The following is a 17,560-nucleotide window of genomic DNA, read 5'->3' as shown; positions in this document are numbered from 1 at the left end:
ATTAGGGGAGCTGTGAGTTTTGTTGTAGTTGATAATGTGTTCAGTGTTCCCACTGAAACTTATTTTCACTTTGAGACGCGTGACTTCATTTTAGTCACGTAAACATGAGAAAGTTTGCTGAAGCAGTTTCAGGTTAATTAAGGAACAGAAGTGTAGTTCCTCCAAAGATTTGAGCTTGAAACCTCCTGCTTCTTCAGCTGTTGTAACTGTACCTCGAAACCCCCCCGAGAAGACGGAAGCAGGAAAGGAGCTCTGCTGAGGTCCATTGCAGGCCAAGCAGGTCTGGCTAACATCTATCCAGAGACCAGCGTGAATTATTGATGAGACCAGTGGCTGTTTTTCCATCAATAATGTTTGGACCTTATCAACAAAGCAGCTGGTCCATTGGTGTACCTTACAGGAGTGCAGCCATCGCTGCGACAGACGGACAGCCACACTTGTGGACAAGGGACATGGCCCAATTCCTCAGGGCACATCAGGAAACCCATCACAGCTGAGGAGTGTTCATCAAACAGACCAGAAATGCAGGAGTGAAAAGAGTGGATGGAGCGAGGCGGAAGAAAGCAGGTCATCACAGGAGGACGAGGCAAGCGAGAGACAGAGAGAGAGAGAGAGAGAGAGAGAGAGAGAGAGAGAGAGAGAGAGAGAGAGAGAGCGATGGAGACGGAGTGAAATCAGCCCCACAAGGGAGCCAGTGAGGGACGAGAGGGATAATCACGGCCTGATCCTTTAATCCTTACACCCAGCTCCAGAGACAGCCATGACCAAACAGAACCATTCCGCTGGTGCCCCCAATCGAGTGCCCATCATATTTACTGTGTTCTAATTCAGCTTTACGCCACTGAATCACCGTCTGTCATATGAAAAGACAGCGCCAAACCGAGAACCACGATCCCCGCATTCATCCACATGCTGCAGTCATGCTGGCACATACATTTCATGCTATTCAAAATGGAGGCACGGGGCAGTTGACAATCCGATTCTCCCTTCTGACCTCCCCCCATGATGCTGCGCTCTGCATCGGAGAGTCCCACTGGGGACAGAGCAGCTGGTGCCAAGAGGTGGGGGTGGAGGTTCAGGTTCCTCCTCACAGAAGGCATGCCCACGGCCATCTGAGCCCCAAACAGCCGTAAGCCCAGAGCTCCCAGTAAATCCCAGGAGGCTCAGACTAGTGCCAACCAACGAGCATGCCTTTGACAAACACACAAACTCCGTAGCTTGAACCCAATCTCCATGTCTTGTGTTGCAATTACCAGGGGCCTTGCAGTCCACTGAGGGGTGTTTTTATGTGCATGCGCCACTTAGACATCTTAATTACTCAATTAGGGTCAGCTATTCATTTCAGCCTTTTGTGTACAAATCTCCATTAAAAAAAAAAAAAACCTGATTCTGTGGATTTCCATTAAAAGCATAGAAAGTACAAGCTTTATAATGACAGGTTGACCACTGATACCAGTAGAGTGCGTCAATTCTGGTTTGCACACACGGGTCCATAGAAGACCACCCTCTACTACTGATTTTCTGTTTTGGTCACATTTGTACAACCACCTTTTTTTCATTTTCTCTATTGCAGTTCCTGCGATTCTGTGCGATTCCTCATGGACAATATTAGACACACAACCATACACAAAAGCACACGCAGAGCATCTGCGACCTCCTATGGAGGAGACGCTCATTAGCAAGACCCCTGCTGGGGGCCCCGGAGCCCTGGGTTTGCCCCCTCATGAAGAAACAGCTGCCACAGGGACAAAGGGCCAAATTATCTCCCACCATATCCAACAATGCACCTTGGCCTTTTGCTACATTGCAAGCTCTAGCTGCCACAGTTGCCCTGGCATTGCTGGGTATACGTTCCGAGACAAACTAAGACCCTTGACCCTGTGATCGGCCCTGTCCCCCTTCTCTACCTTATTCCAGGCTTTCCTTGCCTTCATCCACCTCCAACCACAACTTGAACACATCGAGCGCCTGCAGCTCCACAGTTCCAGATCCTGCCAGTTCAACCCATGCCATCACGCAGAATTGTGGCCATGTCCGCAGAGCCTTGAAATTCTGGGCCAGAGTTAGGTGGGCTTGTGATCTGAGGTTTGTCTGATGTGCGAGGAGCACTCTCACATCTAGGTCTCCCATTAGATAAGAGTCTTTGAGGCCCTACAGAGACTCCCACTTAAGACCCTGCACCCTTAGCTCAGTGGCATAAACTTGCCAAATTGCACTGGCCAACTTCTTTCCCACCCTTCATCTTTCTGCTTGTGGACTACGAATATGGGCCAGGGTTTCAAAGCAGCTTTGCCTGCAGACTTGGGCCTGGGTGACGAGCTTAGTAAATGGGCCGCTAATTTGTCACAGGTCAGGCCTAGGATCTCTGGCAGGATCCAGGACAACTGCTGGTGGCACCAGGCTCCTTGGTACATCACCAAGCAGTCATATGACTGGATCTTCAGAAAGCCCTTACGTTAACCTTGAAATGCACAAACAGTGATACGTTTTACTTGGTTGGGAAGCTTTGGCCGTTGATCACTTGCTTTCAGCTGCACCCTGGAAAAGCACCCGGCAGAGCTTCTAAGACTTTGCTAACCAACACCACTCAAGAAGCTCACACACCTCCGACTCAACAGTGTAATGTTTTTGGCCTTTTTTTGAATCGCGTTCTATTCTTGGAACTGTTGTTCCTGAAGGCTCAACTGTGGAGAACTAATTTCAGGCTCTGTGAACACTCTCATTGCAAACTGGACAACCTATCAGAGGAAAAACATTCGTCCGTCTTCTGCTCCCTTTCTCCAAGGGGAGTTCAAAGTTCCATTATTTTTCAGCCTACACCCAACACACACACAATCCAAACTGGTCGATGTCACACTGACGCAAATTCTTTGTAGGAAAGGAACAAATCAGGTGTCCCAGGCAACCTGGACAGCAGAGGTGATTCTCCACCTTGTGCTGTTGCACTAAACATCTTAGAGTCTCAGTGTTCACGATGACCTCAAAATCCAGAACACTGACACAACTGACTGGGGTTGAGCCCATTACTGTAGTGCCTCTGTCAGAGTTCAGCTGCGCGTTTTCACTGTGCACATCTTCCACCAGCACACAACACACAAAGTCAGTCCTCCCGAGAAGCATCTTCTGGGGGGATGACGAGAATTGTGACGAAGGTTTGTAAACACCAATTGCACACCGGGCTGAAGGCTGCAAGGGTGCAGGTGTTACACGTCATCAAAACAGCACACGCACTTCCACTCCTGCACAGACGGTAACACATGCAGACACACACACACACACAAACACTCTCTTGCTGACGCACGAGAGAAGTCGCAGCAGCCACTCTGAACCGAAGAAACAAACAGATAAAAATAGCGTATGACATGGAAACGTCACGGTGCCCGGAGCAATGGGAGCAGGGTCCGATGAGGTTTGGAGCCACTCTGGGGCTCCGGCAGCAGAGGCAGTAAACCCAGTGCCTGACAAACAGCACAACAGCAGCCGTTCCAGAAGCCATAATGCAAGGAGGGAGAGCAACAGAGAGGGAGAGAGAGGGAGAGATGAACGACGCACAGAAACCGAGAGAGAGGGACTGGGGGGAGGGAGAGATGGATGCTGCCGCCTTTAAAGCTTCAAAGGGTGGGGGAGGGATTCATAGTGACAAAGGACAGAAGAGCAGGCAGTTTGCTCCGAGTGGCACTGCCTGTCAGCCCTTGAAAGGGACTGCCAGGGTCCAGCCACCCCATGGAGGAAACGCGGGCGGGGGAATGTTCCAGAGGTATGAGAACGAAGATGGGCAGGCCAATACGAGGGCTATGCCACACTTTGCAGGTGCTGGCAAAGGGGGCGGTTATGGTCTCTTGCCTGGCACGTGGGGGGGGGTGGTGGGGGAGGGTTAAGGAGGTTCATCTGGATGCTCAGCCCTTGAAACCTTAGCTGTGCATAATGCACACCAATCAATGCCGCACTTCCATTAGTCTGCTGCAGACTACGGCCACGTCCAAATAAGCCTCTAACCCCCAGAAAGCACCCAGTCCCCTCCCCCACCCCCACTCCAGGCAAAATGACAACGGCGCCATAACGTGGATCACACAGCGGCGCAACACAGCCACTGTAAAGCGAAGAATAAACCCAAAAGATGCACCGGGCCTACTGTTGCGGCCCAGCTGGGGAACAGTGGGAGAGGGACGGGTGCAGAATGGAGAAATATGTCTGCAAATTTTGCTCTCTAGACAAAAGGAATTAGCATGCTTCAGAGTGTCCCTGCTGGAGACATGAATCAGCTGGCAGCAGAATCGCCCCTCCTGTTCCTTCTGTCCCCCTCCAGTAAACTGCACCCCCCCCCCACTCCAGCACCGCCCCCTCTTACCCACCCCCACCCGTCCTTCTTCAGAGGGCAGCAGGAACCAACGCAGAAAATGTGAGCATCACTGACTGAGCCCAAAATAGCAAGAGTGCGCTCACACACACAGAGAAATGTAGTATATCCCTTAACCCAGCACAAGAGTCATCTGAAAGACAACCACAGACATACACATACTAAGCAAGTAAAGCAAGCAAACTTCACACAAACACACTTCACAAAACGAACACACAGGTGAGATCAAATGGGCATACCTGACAGGGATGCGTGCGCGCGCACGCACGCACACACGCACACACACACATACACACACCTGCAGGAAGAAGCACTGCACCATATTACTCACAGCTGAAGAAGCCCGGCTGTGCGCTCCTCCGTCTTCAGCACCGGCAGACGAAGGAGGGGGGGGGAAGGGGGGAGGGGGGACAGGAGGGAACCACAACACTGGCCAAGGGGCGGCGATGCAGGAGGAGGAGGAGGAGCCGTGGAAGAGCACACGGGAGATTCCTCCAACTGAAGCCGGCTGCGGCCGAGGACCGAGTGGGTGTCCGCCGGGCTGTGCGCTGCTCGCGTCACGCTTTTCATGAATGAACCGGCCTGTCTGCGAAACGCTCCAGGAGCACCAGGGAGGTGGGGCCTGGGTGGGAGGAGCCTGAGGGACTGCCCCCCGGGCCAACCAGCACTGAGGCTGTCCCCAGACCCCCATTTGTACCTGTATCTTTATTAATAAACTGGATTTGCATTCCTTTCCTGTGATCTCTGCTATTTCAATCTGCGCCTCCAAATGTAGTCCTGCAACAATAGCGAGCCACACAAAAACAATTTCCCCTTTTATTGAGTTAATTGTGGTTTTGCATCAGCAGGATAGCCAATCGCCTGTAGGGACCGCGGCCAAGTTTATCATGGCGATTAGAAGCCCAGAGCATTAATATAATAACTTTTTTTGCTGCTTAGACAAGACTTATCCAAGTGACTTACAGCTTACAAATATAAAAGAGAAAATTTTACTGGAGCAATTCAGGTTAAGTACCCTGCTCAAGCGTGATATTTGCAGGCCCCTGCTGGGACTCAAACCAGCAAACGTCAGGTCATAAGTCCATACGGCGGCTGCCAACAAGATAAAGATCTTGCTTCCCAGTCACATTCAAATACAAAACTGTTGTATCTAAACATCAGGCTCACTGAGCAACACGTTATGGGGTCCGAATTCTGTAAAATTCTGATGAGTTTCTCCAAAGCGACTTTACCAATTTGTACAACTGGGTAATTTTTTTTTTTTTACTGGAGCAATTTAGGGTAAATTCCTTGCTCAGAGGTACTACAGTTGGAGGTGGGATTCAAACTTTCGACTTTTACATTTACTCATCTAGCTGACGCTTTTCTCCAAAGCGACTTACAATGCTAATCTACCTACAATTACTTACCCATTTGTACAGCTGGGTAATTTTTTTTATTTTTTTTCTTTTTTTTTTTTTTTTTTTAACTGGAGCAATTTTAGGGTTAGTACCTTGTTCAAGGATACTACAGTCAAAGATAATATTCAAACCTGCAACCTTTGGGTCCAAAGGCAGCAGCTCCAACCACTACGCTAACAGCTGTCCAATATCATTAACTGCTTGTCTTATACGAGGTTGCTGTGGTCCAGAGCCCACCCAGAAAGGATAAGATATTAGCTGTGGCACCTCCTTGACTCTGGGTAAAATATGAGCTGGAATAATGACCACTCAATAAATAATAATGAGCACCCTCCCCCCAGCCATGCCTCTTCATCAGCTCTGACTGATCCATGCCTCTTTCATGGCTTCTGATGTTCAGATTTATCTCATCACACTGAGCAGAAGGACACCCTGAGCTGCCAAGCACCCAAAATCCCACTCCCACACACCATGACGACACCTGGACCCAGCCAGCACCCGACACGTATGGGTTCAACACCCATCCGGAGTCCATCCACTAAAGAGACCAGAGCGATCCAACCTCACCGGCTCAACATCCCACTGTGTGAAATGATCAGAGCGGCCATTCAATTTGGAAGAGGACACGGCGCTTTCATGTGCCACTCTGCTGACGCACTCGGCGCTTTCAAGTCCCTGCGTCAACACAGCAGCCCCCGAGTGACTAAGAGCTCCAAGCCCAGTTACGGCAGCTATGCACCGTGACCAAAGGAAAACGTGGGCTGGATGAAGGAAGAGGACACATCTCCTCCAGGAAGCAGTTCCACCAGCAGAGGAGGAGGAGATTGACAGCTGAACATTTCATTTAACAGGGTTCGGGAATGCTGTGTTAGGGGTCATGTGTCAACAGCACCCTGTACTTCTCGCACATGCACACACGCAAGCACGCACGCACGCCTTACTGCTCTCTCCAGGACCACTCAATTCAGAGGAGGAGGAGATGTGGACATTTCCTGGACAATGGATTTATTTTACTTGCGGATGGAGCCGGGAAAATAATGCCCCTTTTCAGGAGGCCTCTTCTCACTTACCTTTTTGGCAGGTGTCGGTCATGGCCCAAGTGCTCCAAGGAGGTTTGAATCCAGACAGCAGCACAACTGCTGTTTTTTGCAGCCCTTCACCTGCTAGATGGAGACAGAGAGGAGCGGTGGGCAAGGGTCGGCCTCCAAAGGAATATAACCACCTACAACAGTCCCAAAATCCATGCAAGCCAGCGGATTCCACAAATTCCGGCCAGTGCTGGAAAAGGGCAGGTCGTTATGAGCCCTCCAAACACAACAAAACGCAAATCACCGCAGTGTCACCCACATTCGCTGAGAAAGTCCCGCTGGAGAGTGTGGCCTCCTTCAGTCCTCCAAAAACAGTCATTTGTGTTCCATTAATAATTTCCTTGAGGGGTTCATAATTAGCGGTGAACATTAATATAGCCCGTTAAATACATTCAAGCTGTTTAACTAAATAACTGTGACCTACATAGAAGCATGCTGAGTCTTTGCCTGAAAATATGCGTAAATAACAACAAAGAAAGCATCTCCAGCAGTCTACAGATCCAATCAAGGAATGGTATGAGCCGTGCTACTGGAAGCTACCCGAAATTCTGAAGACAACGATCATTTTCGATGATAAATAGACGTGACACTAACATATTGTATATGTTTACTGGTGTGGTGTAAAATGGCTGGATGTCAATCATGGTCCCAGAATTGTGGTATGGAGCACAGGCTAGAAAAAACAAAAAAGAAACCTGGGTGAAAACTATAATTTAATGAAAATGGCAAAAAAGAGGCTCAAGTCAAAGAAATCTCTATCAGTGGATCTAGAGCAGGTGCACAAACATCTCTGAAGCCTACAGTGAAAAAGGAAGGTAGTGTAGGGGGACAGTAGCAGGCCCCTGCAGAGTGTGAGCATGATCATGGGGCCAGGTGCTTTCTATCACCCCCTTTGACTCAGACACGTTTGTGCCACCCACTGGATGAGTATATGGCACAACACAGACAACCCAGTTCTCACCTGTCACTTGTAAGGTGCAGCACAGTCACTGGCACACTTCTCAGTCACTGTGACAGAAGGCCTGCTACATGCCTTTATTCTGTCAAGTTCACAGATCGGCAGCACCAGGTCACTCCCTGGATAAGGGTTGGTTTTTATAGCCACTATGGCAGCAAGAGACAGAAAAACCCATCCCCCTGCCACACACACAAATAATTACAGCCAGCAGCACTATCTAGGGTGGAACTGCAGCTCAGTGGGTGGTCAAGTTTGCGTTTGATGAACAGATACATCTTTTCCAGGGAAGAAAAAGACTCAACTCCTGGTCATGGTGCCATCTTAGAGACAAAACAGATCTGTGCCCTCAGGCAACACTCAAGACAGGCACATGATACTCATAAATACTACATAAATACACACACTCCTCAGAGAACGGTAAACAAAGCAGATGTGTCAGGAGACTCTAAGGGTGCATGCTATCACAGGGTCCACAAGGTTAAGCTTCCAAGAGGGGTCCCTCTGTTGAACCCTAAAGAAAGGAGTTTTACGCTGCTATACAAACAGGTATATCACTGTGAGTGTCCTGGCATACATTTATTTATTTAGCTGACGCTTTTCTCCAAAGCGACTTACAATGTTAAGATGTCTGTAATTATTTGTCCATTTATAGAGCTGGGTAATTTAGGGAAGTATCTTAAACAAGGGGGGTGCGGTGATGCAGCGGGTTTGGCCAGGGCCTGCTCTCCGGTTTGTCTGGGGTTTGAGTCCTGCTCGGGGTACCTATCAACGGACTGGCGTCCCATCTAGGGTGTGTGTCCCCACCACCCCCTCGGGCCTTGCGCCCTGTGTTGTTGGGTTAGGCTGTGGCTTGCCACAACCCCGCTCGGGACAAGCAGTTTCAGACAATGTGTGTGTGTGCCTTAATCAAGGGTATTACAGCTGGAGGTGGGATTCCAACCTGCGACCTTTGGGTCCAAAGGCAAGAGCTCTAACCATTATCATACCAGCTGCCCCGTGATAGAAATCTAACAGTGGGAGAAGAGGAAGAATAAATAATCGGGAATAACTCGAAAGGGAAAATATTAACGGTGTGAATAAGAATGAAATTCCAAATTGTACATGTGGAAAATAGTCAAAATAACATGAATACTAGAGAGAACAAGTGGTGGAAAAGTTGGTTTGAACTGTACATATCATTTCAAAATGAGAGCTCCTCCCCTAAGGAGCACTCTCCAGACTGAAGTTAGGTGAACCCAGAAGATCCATGTTTTGTCTCTCGGTGAAACTTTCCAGGGAGGGCGAAGAGAAAAGCGTAGTTAAAGACTGAGCAGCACCGCGGTATCGCGTCTCCGCTACGGTGAGAGAGAGACCTTTGTTGAATATCATTCACTACGCGAGCTTCATTCTTGGCAAAAATCGCTGCCGCTCCAAAGGTCAGGCCACTGTAGACACGCACATCATGCACACGCAACTGGAAACAACTGTTTCCAGGCGGACTAGGCAGAAACCTGTGCGGTAAGTAAACCAAATAAAATAAGACAAGATGGGGCAATAAACTGTGCGAATCTCCACTTTGTGCCACTGATATTGCAGAGAGACCCTTGCTTGTTTGAGCCATTCAAACAAGAGTGGCGTTTTTGATGCCACTGCCTCCTAAGTCACCGACGATGGCAGCAAAGAGGTAAACAAAACGACGAAGCAGGGCCGGGAAGGAAGCTAGAGGTCGACGTGTCCTGTGTTTGCACATGAGACATGTATAAGTTATTCATGCGGAAAGCTGGCTCTAAGGGGGCGATCCGGCCTGTCCCGACCGCTGAAACGGGACTCGGAGGCCCGGCAGTTAGTGAACAAAGGCGGCTGACCGCTCCCACATTTTTCCAGTGTCCTAATAGGCGAGGATTCATTTCACCTGCGGTGATGATGCCGTCCAGGCTGCGTTACTGCAGGGAAATGCGAGACAAGCGCCAGTGGACACTGCTGTGTGCTTGCCATGTTCTCCATCATGTAAAAATCCACCAAATAAATCTCCTTGAACAGAGCAGGAGCACAAGACTCCAGCATCATGTGACCTGGGAATGCTGGGAATGCACTAGTCAGGTTTCTGGCTGACCCTGCAGTTTGGGTGAGGGGAGTGTGTTTGGAGGATTGTGGATGGTGTGAGAGTGGTGTGACAGTACGTGTTTTATAATTCAGCCGTCTGGGTGGCCAATGGCCCAACCAGCAGCTTCTCCAAGCCATTGCGGTCACTAATCCGAACCATTTCTGGCCCATGTCTCTGTTTCACCACTGGTGGAAAACACACACAGACACACCAAGAACTCGAGTGACACATCACACAGTGGGGTAGGAGGTGGTGGTCTTCCGCTGTAAGCTATGCACAAAGGGCAGGAAGTCACTCGGAGGACACGGAGGAGGGGGTGTCTAGACCACCCACCACTGGAGCACCTGAGTCCTGAGAGAGGGACTAGGTTCGACCAAGGGCGAGGATGCCGTCAATGCTGAGCCAGACGGCTTCACAGAAAAAATAAGCTCTCTGCCAAGCAACTCCTCTCTGGTCTTATCTAACCAACACCAAGAACTATCAAACAGGACCAAGACCAGGACCTCTCATTACCCAGATGTCCTTGTAAATAATGCTTCATTTAAATTAAAAAAAAAAAAAAAAAAAAAAAAAAAAAGAATACGAAAGTCTTCATTTCCACACAATTGCAAAAAATCCATAATATGTCCTATTTCTAAATGCACCAAATGGACAGATGGAAAGAGGAGTCCTGGGTTGACAGATGAGCGCTTGGCCCACGACAGAAAGAGACTCCAAGATTACAGGAGCTCTGGATTGCCTGGTCTGGGCATGAAGACAGGGAGTTATATAATGAGGACAGTTTTAACTTTCACAGTTGCCGTCTCGCAGTGAACCCTCAGTAAACCTGAGAGGGTTGGGGGGGACTAATAAACACACACTACGCTGCCTGCTCCCCAAGTTTACCACCACCAGTTATCCATGCTCCACCCCGGGTGAGAAGAGAACCCAACCCTCTCTGTGAGTCTAGCTGGTAATCCAGTGTATGGTGTCAAGGATCAAATGGAAATCGGCTCTTGTCTCGCGTCACATAGGAGTCTTTCTTTTGGATGTTTTTGTCGATGAATTATAACAGGGCAGTAGTACCATCACGCTCAGCGTCCCCTAGGTGCCAAGACTTGTGCTGCACTTCCTTCTCCACTCGTGTGTAATAATGCACTGCCCATGAATGCTATGGGCGGGAGTAATTATAGAGGCAGCACACACAAAGGAGAGCAGCGGGGGAGAGGCAGAGGAGATCTCTGTCTCTCTCTCTCACTCACTCACTCACTCACTCTCTCACACACACACACACACACACACACACACACACACACACACACACACACACACACACACAGCTCTACAGTCGGAATGCAAACAAACAGCATTCAGAGCCCCAGAGCAAAAAAAAAAAAACACCATGGTCACACATGTAAGGAATGTGAATAGGAATGCACACACTCCTGCCAAAACAAACAGAGGCATTGCAACCGCACGCACACGCGCACACACACACACACACACACACACACACACACACAGAGCGAACTGCAACACAGCACACGTTTCAGGTTATATGAAAAATGCGCTCAATGGCAAAGCTCAAGGTACACAGTGTCCAACACATCTAAAGGTCCCGCTGCAGCACCTGGAGAAGCAGGACGGTTTCTCACATCCACAAAGGTCTACCGCAGAAGCATGATGACAAGCGCGATTTTCCGGCCAGTGCAAACAGAAACAGACGTGTTATCTAATCAAAGAGTCCAGAGATCAGCGAGGTCCACAGGGCATATGTAGCACACACGCCATCCTTACAGGAGTGCCTCCGTGAACGAAGATGCCTGCAGGGACAGAGGTGGTCAGGTGAGCACCTCTTCATCCCAGGTCTCAGTTTTGGGTTCTTCAGCTTGAGTGTGAGTGGGTTATATGAAATTTTCATATTCTTACATGTCCTAGCAGTTCTTCCATTTCTCTTTCAACAATAATCTTGTAATTGCTGCAATTTCCTTAGATAACAAGTCCACAAATCTAAAATCCCGCATTGACCCCATTTTTTCAAAGGAAACCTGGCCTCATTCCCAAGACGGTACAAGTCATACGTGGCTGTGGTACTGCGCTGGAATTATGTAAGAACACTATGGTCGCTCCTACACTGACATCTTATGGCCTGTTGTGTTCAGCAAAGGCAGCATTAGAGGAGGCGCCGTTTCTTACGAAACAGAAAAACACAAATTAATGATGTTTTATGAGCAAAACCAAGTCCATTTAGCACCCTGTAACAGGAACTTCTGTGACCTTTACAGCTACGGTAAAGGCGGGAGGGGGAAACATTGTTGAGATACAATATTTGCAGAAACAAATTATTTCTTCACTCCTATGAATGTATCCATATCCAGGAAAGAGGTACAGCAGTCCCATGCAACACAGGGATTCATACCTCTTTTGTGCTCTAGTTTCATAAAGTCACACACAAAAAAATTACATAAAGAGGTAAGATACAGAAAAGACATTTACTTTGGCAGCACAGCAGGTAGCACTGGTGCCTCACAGCTCCTGGCCTGTGGTTTCGCATTGAGGTTCAAATCCACCGGTGACAGTGTGCATGTTAACCTGGCTTTGCACCAAAAATCCAAAGACATGTCTGAAAAAAAGGTACTATAAAACACTTCTCTTACTGTGTAAGCATTTCCCTGACACTTTTCTCGAAAGTGACTTATAATGCTAAGCTTCCAACAATTATTTACCCATTTATACAGATGAGTAATTTTTACTCAAGCAATTCAGGGTAAGTACCTTACTCAAGAGCAACATGAAGTGGGTTTTCAAGAAGCAACCTCTGAGGCCAAAAGATGCACCTCTAACCACTACGCCACCTGCTTGCTAAGAATCAACTTCAACTTGACAGCACTTACCCTCCCCTCTTACGGAGAGTAAAACACACAACCCACACAAAACAAAGCAATACTCTGCAAAAGTGATCAATGTATAACATACCAGAGAGGAAAAATAACGGAAATACACAAAGAGAGAGACTTATCAGCAGAAGATGATTAAACCAGAAAGTGCTGCTGCTGAGTTATCGGCTTGTCATCCACATTAATATCTTTAAATGATCTCCATGTGCAAGGTTTCACACCTTCATGCTCCTACGAAGGACTTCCCCAAGCAAGGGAATGGTGAAACTGTCACCTATGTGGTGAAACTGTGTCAAGCCCTGGGTTTCGAGGACAGGTTTATCTAGTTGCGCTGGTCCTCAGCATCGCTTTCACTGGAGGACGGTAATGTGAGCACCTGCGCTCTTCAGCCTCTCTCGGAGACTCCAGCCAGTTCCACTGCTTCCAGAAGCTTAAGTGCACACAGCGGGGACTTCCTCTTAGCTCGCGGAGAAGCCAAAGCGGAAGGCTGTAAGCCACACATTTGCTGCATCCCAGGTGGTTTCACCCCACTCCTTTTTGGTGAGTTGGAAAAGGTAGCAAAGGTGGAAAAAGTACTGAATATGAAGGAAAGCATCGTCTATGGTCCAGTGCTAGATCCTCGTGTTTTGCTTCTACAATCTCGATTTCATTAGCCGTGGATGACCTGTCCTCAGCTCAAGGACTTCAGGTATGAAAGCAGGATCATGGCGTGCACTGACCCAGATTCCTCTCGCAATTTTAGTTAAATCTTCTGGCACGTGAACCACACTGTAACCTCCTCTAAGCCGAAAGCGTTGCTCCAGGCCTGCTGTCTTCGTGCTCAGGCTACAGGTCAGTACGTTCACATCGTTTTCCCCCGTTCGCACAGAGTCTCGATGGATCCTACCCAACCCTAACCCAACCCGTCAACACCCCTTTGTGGTCCACCACGGCTAGATTTGTCCTTTACATGCAACCTCTGTTACAAGGGACCTATTTCCACCACATCTACACTGCTACACAGAGTACACTTGGCTTTCAACTGAGCAGTTCATTGCCATCACACTTTGGTTTGTTTCTGTGGTTTAATGGTGATGTCATGCAAGTAACGTTCACATTCTTTACAGTTACAACTGATACGATCTTCACTGGTTTCTGAAATTCAATAGAAAAATCAATTATAATCAGGAGATTTCTTTGGAATAAAGTCTAAGATGCTTTATTTAGCATTGTTAGAAAAATCCACACAGTTTACATGTTATCAGATGCTGGGAAAATCTACTTTAGAAGATTTAGTCTGTTACATTTTTAACTTTATGATTTATTTCAGACTTGGATTTATAATGCTTCACAGGGTTATCACAAAAAATTAATATACATTTAACAACATACACTTTTTTTTAACAGGGTCACAATAACAGCATACAGGCAGTGACAGTACACCAGGGGAATTTAAATACATCCACATACATAGAGCTAAGGCTCAAGGTCAAAAGGTTATAAGGATCTCTGTGCACATACAAGACTGCTTGTGCTGCAGATTAATTCAAAAGTTACATTCAAAACAAGAATGAACACATACAGTGCATGAAGGTCACACTGTTGGAGGGTCACACTGTTTTCTTCTTGAGGATCATGATAACTCCCAGGTCCAGAGCAGACTGAATCAGTATGGCAGAAGAACCTGTCCCATCACAGTACACACGTGACGGTCTCAAAGCTATGTTGTTGTGGTCTTAGCACAACAGCCAGTGTTTTCCAAAGTCCAAGTAAACTCATATCCATGAATAACAATCATGTTCAAAATATAACCTGTAAGCATACCCAGTTCGTCCATCTGAAGACAGGGAGAAGAGGATGCCCATTACCACAGCCACATGCGGACAGTTAAACAACGGTTACCTTGACAAGCGGCCGAAACACAATCATCACCTGCGAGAAGAGATCCTGCAACGAGAGCTGTGTCGTGAGGTGCCAAGCCATGAAATGTGAGAAAAACCGAACACCTGGCCCTGAAAATGCATCTTTATCAATTAGTGAAGACAAATGTAAGAACACACCAAAAAACACAATTATTCTGTTTATATAGCACACTGTAACAGACCAAAAAAATATTAAAAATATGTATGTTTGGGGCAAACTAGATATGCGCCATGGTCCAAAAAAAGAGTCGAATTTCACTGGTACTGCATGTTCTTTACTTCACCAGCAATGGGCTGCAACATTGCTCTTGTATGTGTATTCCATAATCATAATCCAATGTTCTTAGTATCTATTCCACAGGGTCCTTAAAATAGGGAAATTCATTTGTTCAGGCATGTTTAGGTAAAACATGTAATTTAAAATATATATATATATATATATATATATATATATATATATATATATATATTCACAAACACATTCTTAACCTTAATGTACATCACATGCTGCAGTTACTGGTCCAAGGACTTTCTAAAAATGAAAATAAAGATAGAATTATCTAGCTGAGCAAAAGAAAGCGCTCCCCGTAATTTGGCCCTTTCTTCCATGGACTAGGCGTAATATGCAGCACAAAGTGATTTCCCCCCCCCCCGGAACTTTTCTTAAACGGAAAACATCTAATTTGATCCGTTGGCTTTTTCTTTGGGAAGTCCAAAAAACAAAAGTCCCAAAGTGGTTGATTATTGCTATTAAGTTATTTAATGGTTTTCCCCAAAGGGACTTACGATGTTAGGTTTGTACACTAAGCAACTTGCCACGATGTACCCAGTTATACAACTGGGTAATTTTAATTCAGGTTAAGTACCTTGATCAAGGGTACTACAGCAGGAGCAGAGATTTGAATCCAGGTCCCTTGAGTGCAAGGTAATGGCTCTGGCACAGCTGATCTCAGACCACATACTGTTGTTGGCGCAGGGCCACATTCTTACAACCTGAAGGCTCATATCTGCACTTTTATCACCCTATGATGGAGGAGAGCAGAGACCATCAGCTTCCACAGTATGAATTTAAAGTTATTCATTTAGCTGATGCTTTTCTCCAAAGCAAGTTACAATAGCCACGAATAATTATACATTTAGACATTTACTGGAACAATTTAGGGAACTACCTTGCTCAAGGGTACTGCACCAGTAAGTGAGATTTGAACTGGCAACTTTCAGACCTGAAAGAAGCAGCTGTAACTGCTATGCTATCAGCTGCCCAACCTGACAAAAAGGCTGTTATCCTGGATGACTAACATCAGAAGAGCACATTATATAAATATCATAATTTACCTCTCATTGCATTCAAAATCCACTGTCAAAAAATGTTCTTGAATATCACAGGGGAATATGCAGAAAGTGGACATGTAGAAGTAATCAGGCCAGCAGAAGAAACACATGACAGATAATGAGAGCAGAACCACTCCATGACCCTGGACTGGGCTTCACCACATCACAGACAGCGCACCAACTTTCCCAGCATTTCCCAGAGATTCTGAGCTGCACAGTTATAACAAATCAGCATATTCTTTCCCCATTAGGATCATCAATAACTGAACCCTTGGCTGACCAGTTGCCATTTGGTTGAGCACCTTCAGTAGAAAATCATGTACTGTGTGATGTACAGTAGTTACATAATGGCATGACTAGAAAGGAGTGACCTCCACCAACCAGTCCCACTGTGACATGATCACACAGAGCACACGGCGTGAAACACTGAAACACACAAATTGAGCATTTGCCACAACTGAGACACACACATACACACCACACACACAGTGATGTATGGATGCAGGGAGGAGGACAGCAAGCCTGTCCAGCAAGGAGACAACGGCACATCCACTCACTGCAATCCTCTTACATAACCACGCACTACTTCCTTTTTCAAAGAGGTACATTCAACATTGTATTTCATGATCATGTTTCACTCCCTCATCATGCAAATCAAAATGTGTTTCGGATCAATATACACGTGACGTGTCTGTGCCACACGGCCCGGGCCATTCATTGCATTGGCGGAACGGTGGCGGTCGAACCCTGTCACGCTGTTACACTGCTAAAATGTTACACTGTCAATGTCAGTGGGAAATAAAGAGTACTACGTTCAGCACCGGCCGGGTCACACCAGTTCGTATCGAAATAATAAACACGACCGATGAACAAAGAGCACATCATTACCAACAAAACCCTAACACCAGAAATGATGATGATGATGATGATGAGACTGCAGCAGCACCATACCTTTCCACGCACACAATTCAGAGTCTCTCCGCTGTCCCACGTCCGACGTAACCCGGCGGTTCAATGCGAGGCGTGCGCGCGAGCCCTCACAACGTCAGTTCCGTGGACCGGGAGGGAGGGGCGAAAGACGGGAGCGCACCTGCGACGACAAGCAGCTAGCGGGCATTGGGCGGACCAGGTGCGCCTCTTACTCAATCGCTTAGGGGAAATCCTTTTCATAAAGCATGTTTGTCTGTTTTTTTTTTTTTTTTGGGACCCCCGGCGGTGCGAGTTTCTGAGTTTCGCAAGGCGGAGAGTCGTATTCTGCGCATTTTATTAATGAACGTATTGCGCCACTCACTGACATTATTTTGGATCATGCTGAGAAATGTCATCACCTGTGACGTTAGTATAACACAGCCAGGACAACGAGGACACAGGGCAAGTTACGTAACCTTCTTTTTTTTCATATTACTTCATATCGACCGAGATAATCGAGCCGGCGCGAGCACCACACTGTGTGATTGATTCTGATGTGTTAGAAGCTGTAGGCTCATTATTTGAATTGAATGTTTTATTTTCCGTTATGAAATCTTCACCCATCTCTCTCTTCAGGTACATTTAATTTCTCAACT

General features: G+C 47.1%; 1 protein-coding gene across 3 annotated transcripts in view; it reads right to left on the bottom strand.

The window, feature by feature from the left end:
* The window catches only part of map3k13 (mitogen-activated protein kinase kinase kinase 13), a 40,146-nt gene extending 23,141 nt beyond the window's left edge, over window positions 1–17,005 (bottom strand). The window contains exons 1-2 of one of the 3 annotated variants that reach the window (XM_029258213.1): window positions 16,947–17,005; window positions 6,828–6,920 (exon numbers count right to left, since the gene is read on the bottom strand). The gene's annotated coding sequence lies outside the window, so the exon portion shown is untranslated. Of the gene's footprint in view, window positions 1–4,688; window positions 5,014–6,827; window positions 6,921–16,946 lie in introns of those variants that run through there. The other 2 variants (XM_029258214.1, XM_018725379.2) reach the window with 2 other exon arrangements.
* Between the last annotated feature and the right edge of the window lie 555 nt (window positions 17,006–17,560).

This window comes from Scleropages formosus, chromosome 14, assembly GCF_900964775.1.
Source record: "Scleropages formosus chromosome 14, fSclFor1.1, whole genome shotgun sequence".
Taxonomy (NCBI): Eukaryota; Metazoa; Chordata; class Actinopteri; order Osteoglossiformes; family Osteoglossidae; genus Scleropages; species Scleropages formosus.
The sequence above is the reverse complement of the archived record's forward strand: the minus strand, read 5'-3'. Positions and strand labels throughout refer to the sequence as shown.